This window comes from Sturnira hondurensis, unplaced genomic scaffold (genome assembly GCF_014824575.4).
Source record: "Sturnira hondurensis isolate 20B ecotype Veracruz unplaced genomic scaffold, ASM1482457v3 Scaffold0018728, whole genome shotgun sequence".
Lineage (NCBI taxonomy): Eukaryota > Metazoa > Chordata > Mammalia > Chiroptera > Phyllostomidae > Sturnira > Sturnira hondurensis.
In genome coordinates this window covers 3,377,106-3,384,248 of record NW_028091359.1, presented here as the reverse complement: position 1 = coordinate 3,384,248, position 7,143 = coordinate 3,377,106, and the positions used below count along the sequence as shown (strand labels likewise).

General features: G+C 42.6%; 1 pseudogene; it reads left to right on the top strand.

Moving 5' to 3' along the window:
* The first annotated feature begins 797 nt into the window (after window positions 1–797).
* On the top strand, window positions 798–1,917 carry LOC119003569 (keratin, type I cytoskeletal 18-like; annotated as a pseudogene).
* Window positions 1,918–7,143: the final 5,226 nt, after the last annotated feature.

Below are 7,143 nucleotides of genomic sequence, written 5' to 3'. Positions count from 1 at the left end.
TTGTTTGCAAGATACAAAACTCTACTCAAACTATTTCAAATAAAATGTTGAGTGAGGCTCAACCCTAAGCCAAATAAGGTATTCTCCTAATGTAATAACTTATATTTATCTCTGTCATCACATTTACTATTGCATTTACCACCTTGTATTATAATGATCTGTTTATATGTTCATTATAATTATCCCACTTGACACCAGTAACTTAATGACTTTTTCCTCTTTTACTTACTACTATATCCTTGGTGTCAAGAAAAGTGGTAGGTGCTGAAGAAATATTTGTTCAAATAAAAAGTAGGGTTGGGGACACTGGACAAGGACAGGGGTGTTAGTGAATTACTTTAATGGTTAAAAAAGTAAGGGCATAGCCATGGGGATGTAAAGTATGGTACAGGAAATGGAGTAGCCAAAGGACTTATACACATGACCCAGGGACATGAACAACAGTGGGGGGATTGCCTGAGGGAGTGGGGGATGCTGGGTGGAGTGAGGGCAAAAGAGGGAGAATCAGGACAACTGTAATAACATAATAAAATATAATTAAAATTTAAGATCATAAAACCTAAAAAATAAGGTAAGAGCATCTGGAACCTGGCTCTTGGCCTCTCACCTTTCTCCCCAAGCAACATGAGCTTTAGCATCCGCACCAGCTTCTCCACCAGCTACCAGCCCCTGGGCTCTCTGCTGTTGCCCAGCCCCTGGGCTGGCTGGCAAGCGGCACAGCAGCATCAATGCAGGCCCTGGGGGGTTGGTGCCCCAGATCTCTGTGTCCCACTCCACCAGCGTGTGGGTGACTGGGGTTCTGGGACTTGGCCTCAGGGATTAATGGGCGTCTGGTGGGCATAATGGGCACCCAGAATGAGAAGGAGATTAGGTAATGTCTGAGTGACAGCCTGGCCTCCTGTCTGGAGAGAGTGAGGAGCCTGGAGGCTGATAATTGGAGCCTGGAGAGCAATATTCAGGAACACCTAGAGAAGGGACTCTAGGTCAGAGACTGGGGTCATTACATTGAGACCACAGAGGACCTGAGGGCTCAGATCCTTGCAAGTTCTGTGGACAGCGCCTACATCAATCTGCAGATTTACAGTGCCCCAAATTGCTGCTGATGACTTCGGAATTAAGCATGAGAGGGAGCTGGCCATGCTGCTGTCTGTGGAGAATGACATCAATGGGCTCCAAAAGGTCATTGATGATACCAGTATCACTCGACTGCAGCTGGACACAGAGATCGAGGCTCTCAAGGAGGAGCTGGTCTTCATGAAAAGAACCACAAGGAGAAAGTAAAGGGTCCACAAAGTCAGATTGCCAGCTCTGCCTTTACTATAGGACTCGATGCCCCCAAATCTCAGGACCTCAGGGCATTCACGCTCATTATAATGAGCTGGCTTAGAACTGAGAGGATCTGGACAAGTACTGGTCCCAGCAGACTAAGGAGAACACCACAGTGATCACCTCACAGACCACTGAGAGAGGAGCTATCGAGATGACACTGACAGAGCTGAGACGTATGGTTTGGTCCTTGGAGACTGACATGGACATGACAAGAAATCTGAAGGCCAATTTGGAGAGCAGCCTGAGGGAGGTAGAGACACACTATGCCATGCAGATGAAACAGCTCAACAGGATTCTGCTGCACCTGGAGTCAGAGCTGGCCCAGATGTGGACAGAGGGGCAGTACCAGGCCCGATAATATGCGGCCCTGCTGGATATTGAGGGTAAGCTGGAGGCAGAGCTCACCACCTACTTCCACCTGCTGGAAGAAGGGAAGGACTTTGATCTTGGTGATGCCTGAACAACAGCAACTTCATGCACTCTATCCAAAAGACCACCACCCTCAGGATTGTGGACGACAACGTGGTGTCTGAGGTCAGCGACACCAAAGTCCTGAGGCACAGAAACAGGGAACCCCTTGCAGGGTAGGAGGCCAGTAAAAAACTCATAGATCTATGAGGGGGAAAAAAGCAAGAAACAAAGTCAGCCAGACTTCATGAGAATTTAACTCAGAAACAGAGCTTGTTCCCCTATCCTGCATTCTACTCATGATATCTTGTTTCTGCACTTTTTTTGCATAAATATCCCATTTTTTTTCAAGCAGGCTTCTTTGCTTACTTATAGCTTCGGCTCCCTCATAATTTTGGCTTTTGTGAAACTTTGGAAAGCTTTGGTGCCAAGTTTCGTCATCCTTCCAGTTCTGGAGCTGATCACTACCTATAGACTCAGTGCCTACTGACTGAGGTTTGCAGGAGAAAGATTCTGAATGGTTCGGCTTAAGTCCAGAGTTCTCCAATTGTCCCACAAGCTGTGGCTGGAGTGTTACTTCACAGAAATGGCTGTGTGGGCTTGCTAAGGAGGCAGTGTTCACAGAAAGGATTGGGGGCTGGGTATGCACCCCCAAAATAGGCCTCCTACAGATGTGAAACTGATATTTTTCTCCTTTTGAAATCTAGACAATTTTTTAAAACCACCAAGGAGTACATTCTAAATTACATAGAAAATTTATAGCCATATGTTTTCTGTGTTTTAACGGGGAGTTTCTATGGACTGTCATTTTCCAGTTGCTTGCATTTTCAATTTGTTCCTTGATTGCTTAAAACACAGACATCTTTTCTTTCTGGCCTTGCAATGAAATGTTCTATTTTGATATGGTATGTGTTAGTCATAGTGTGTGCATTTTCATTATGATATCAAGAAGTTAATCTGTTCCACTCTTTTTAACTAGTGTAGTTAAGGGCTTTTGATGGTTTCTTGTGATAATTGCATTATGATTTTCACCCTTCTGTGTCTTGGACTACATAATTTCTGAAGTGTTAAGAGAATTGCCTGACTTCCTTCCCTTCACTGTTGGTTCCCTGTATATTTTTCTTTATTTCACTTTGTAAAGCTTTCACTTCTTTCTTCATTTTGTGGCTGTACTCAGTCATTTTGAGCATCCGATCACCAGTGTTCTGAACTCCGCATCTAGCAGGTTGGCTGTCTCTGTGTCACGTTAGTTCTGTTTCTGAAGTTTTGGTCTGTTCTTTCATTTTGGCCATATTTCTTTGTCTCCTCAATTTGGCAGCCTCCCTGTGTTTCTGTGTGTTAAGTAGAGCTGCTTTGACTCCCCATGTCAGCACACCTGTTACTCTGTAAGGGACAGGGCCCTGTATTCACCAGACAACTAGAACAGGAATAGAAACATAGAAATGGAGATGACATGGAGGGCTATCAGTGGGGAGGGGGAAGGAGGAGAATGGGAGACAAGGTACAGGGAATAAAAAGCATAACTGGTAGGTACAAAATAGACAGGGGGAGGTTAAAAATAGTATGGGAAATGGAAAAGCCAAAGAATTCATATATATGACCCATGGACATGAACTAAGGGGAATTGCTGGAGAGAATGGGGGTATGGAGTGGAGGGGGACAAAGGAGAGAAAGTAGGACAACTATAATAGCATAGTCAATAAAATATACTTATTAAAAAATAAAACAAGATGTTTTTTTAAAATTTATTTATCTTTAGAAAGGAAGGGAAGGAGAGAGGGAGAGAAATATCAATGTATGGTTGCTTCTCATGCGTCCCCTGCTGGGAACTGGCCCCTGCTGGGAAGTGGCCTACAACCCAGGCATGTGCCCTGACTGGGAATCGAACTGCGATCCTTTGGTTCACAGGCCCGTGCTCAATCCACTGAGCTACACCAGCCAGGGTAACAAGATATGTTTTTTATTTAAAAAAGAATTGCCTGAAATTTTATTTGTAATTCTTGATTTAGTATAGATGCTGAAGAGCCCTAGACTGCCCTTAATTTACAAATGAATTCCAAAAAATCACTTCTAAGTCAGTTGTTTGAAACTGAGATGCATTCTCCTAGTGCTGCACAAGACATTATTTAACGTATAATATATTCACTCAATTATTCCATGAAGAGCCACTATTTGGCTGGCACTGTGTTAGACAACTGTGATTACAACATGAACAAAACAGACAGAGTCCCTTTCCCCATGAAGCTTATAGTTGATAGGAAGATCACAAATAGGCAAACAGTTACGTAGAGCTTAATAGTAATAGCTGACCCTGGGTGCCTGGTGCATAGTAGGTTCTCCAAAAATATTCGTAGGATGCATGACTCAATAGGTTAAAAATGGTAATTTATGTTTATTATTTTATCTTCACGTGTCTTTGACTTAACCTTTTAAAAACTCTAATCATAACTAAACTGGTTAGTAATTCCACTAAGACACATTTACAATGTATATCTTTTTAAGCTTTTTGTTGATGTACAATATAAAATACATACAGAGATGTATGATAATATGCATATATCGACTCGATGCATTTTCACAAACTGAACACACCTGATCAAGAAACAAACTTTACCAGCATCCCAGAGCTTTCCTCATGCCTTTTTTGATCATACACCCTCAAAGGTAAAGGGTGTTATTTGTAAATTAAAATAGGTTGGCCAGCAGTCATGCGTTAGAGAAGAAGAAGGATATTTAAGTCAATTTAAAATTATTCTTTTAGGACTTAAAAATGTGTTATCAGACTTCTTTATTTTGTTAGTTATGATTAGATTCGGCTGTACATAAATGAAAATTCAAAATAACAATGGCTTAAGTAAGGCAGTTTATTTCTCTTTTACGTGAAAGACATTTAGAAAGAGATATTTAGGGCTGATTTGGCAGCTTCACAGTTATTAGATCCCCAATTTCCTTCTATTTTATAGAACAACCATTCTAGGGCATAGCTAGTGACCATCCAAGACGGCTACTGGAATTCCATTCATCTCCTGCATATTCCAGACAGCAAAAAAGGGGCAAGGGCAAAGGACGTTAACTCCCAGCTGATTATGTTTACTTCTAAGGAGTCTGTCCCCAAGTCCCTCATAACATTTCTGCTTTTATCTACTTGTCCATAATTTAGTCATGAGGCCATAAGGTGTTTAAGGGAAGCTGGTCTTTTAGCTTACACTGATCTTCCCAGTGGTGGAGGAGTTCTGCTAGTAAGGAGAACGGATTTGGGGGAAGCAACTAGTACTGTCTGCTGTACTTATGTTGCCTTTCATTATAATTGCTTACCATGTATCGCATTGTCTAATGAAATTTTCTTCGTGGGAAGGGGAAAAATGGAAATGTAGTTGTCATGTATAAGGAACTGAACGATGAGATTTCAAAGAAAGGTGTCATGTATGAGAAAGTGGGAGATGAGAGTTCAAAAAAAGTTCATTTGCTATACAAAGGGATCTAGCCAGATTCAATTTTTTGCTGTAGGCCATGGAACCAGTAAGAAAACCTCTCTAAGCCCAAGAGTCTCACTGGTAAATTGTAGTAGCTACACCTCCCTTCTAATCACAGAAAGTCATGGTAGAAAAATTTTTCTAAAAAGCTCTGTGTGTGTGTGTGTGTGTGTGTGTGTGTTAGGAATTAGCTAGAAAAATTCAAACTGATAGTATTAAATCCTCAAAGGTATATTTTCTCCCTTCAAGTTTAGTATTTGGAAATCAGCAAGTGGGTAAATGTTATACTAGAACCTAGGTTATTATGAACAAGTTAGGTCTTGTTTCCCACAAGAAAAAACTACTTACATAAAAAGGCTAACACACCACAATTCTAAAGTAGGTGCTACTATTGTCTCCCCTTTTCGCTATGTTATAATGTTGGGCTCCAGTCCAAGAAAAACCCTCCCTGAGGCTGGGTGAAACTGGAAGCAAGTTGTACTTGGAGGCCTTCCTGCCTATGGTTTTTGAACAGGTGAAATCTGATCAGAGTGAGCCTCCGGGGCTGTCTATATCAGCAGAGCTACAAATGTAAACATCAGGAAGAGCAGGAGGTAGAAAGGGAGATCAGCAGCTGGCAAAAAGGCGTCTCCCTAAAGGAGCACCGTCTGGGTTTCACACAGAGACAGAGACGGGGCAGGGAAGCAGCCATGAGAGAATTCTTGCGGAGGGAAAGAATAAAGAAAGGGAGGAAAGGGCCAGAGGGAGATAGATCTCCAAGTAGGCAAGGGAGTTGTTGCAGTGAGTGCATACAGAGTCCCAACCTTCAGGGAATGGCAATGCTTGTAGTGGAGCAAGGCCAAATGGTTGATTCGATAAATGGTATTGAGTAACTGCAATGCCAAAGGCACTGTGCTAGGCGACATAGGGGACACAAATTTAAATCAACATGAACCCTGCATGAAGAGTGTTGATGGCCAACAAGCCATCAAAGGAGATAAAGCATGGGCTTAAAGCATGTCACAAGTTTGATGGTGATTGATGCTGTGAAAGAAGGGTAAAATGGTGCGTTCCAGAAATGCAGGGAGGAGGAGAGTGCAGCTGTAAGAATGGTGAGGGTAGTAAGGTAGAAAGGACTGGAGAAAGTTTGAGAACCTATCCTTTGAGTTGGATTGTGAAGGCTGAGCAGGAGGGATAGGTGTGCTAAGGATAAGAAGAATAAGAGGTTTGGGCAGTGGGGTGGGGGGGGGCAGATGAGTCTTAAGAAACATAAAGTAGCTATGAAGAAGATGGAGCTAAGAGGCATGGCAGGATGACAAAATTTCATTGTCCCACAGAGCCCAGTTAGGCACCTGGGACCTCATAATGTAGAATCTGCTCTAGGGAGTGGCCTCTGAAGGAAGAGCCAGGAAAACATCTGCTCTCTCCCTCAGTCTAGAGTTTATACTACTCCTAATTTCCCTGGCATACCTTAATTTTGCTGTCCCCATTTGCTGACATCATCATGAGGACACTAATGGACACTGTACTCTGTAACCTGTCAGCCTCGATGTGGTGGCTGCAGATGCGGATGGAGAAGGTGGAGTCAATTAGGGAGCATAGGTGAGGAGAGAGAGACAGAGACAGAGAGACAGAGAGAATGATCGCACCAGTTGTTCCTTTATAATAAATCTGGTGGACTTATTTTCAAGATTTTCTTGACAAGGCACCAAAAGCACAGGCAATGAAAGCAAATAAATAAGTGGGACTACATCAAACTAAAAAGCTCCTGAGCATGTGGAGAAAGGAGACCCTTATACACTGTTGGTGGGAATGTAAATTGGTACAGCCATCATAGAAAACAGTATGGAGGTTCCTGTCTGATCCAGCAGTCACACTTCTGGGAATATATCCAGAGGACGTATCAGTGTCTCAAAGAGATGTCTGCACTCCCCCTTTCATTGCAATATTATTC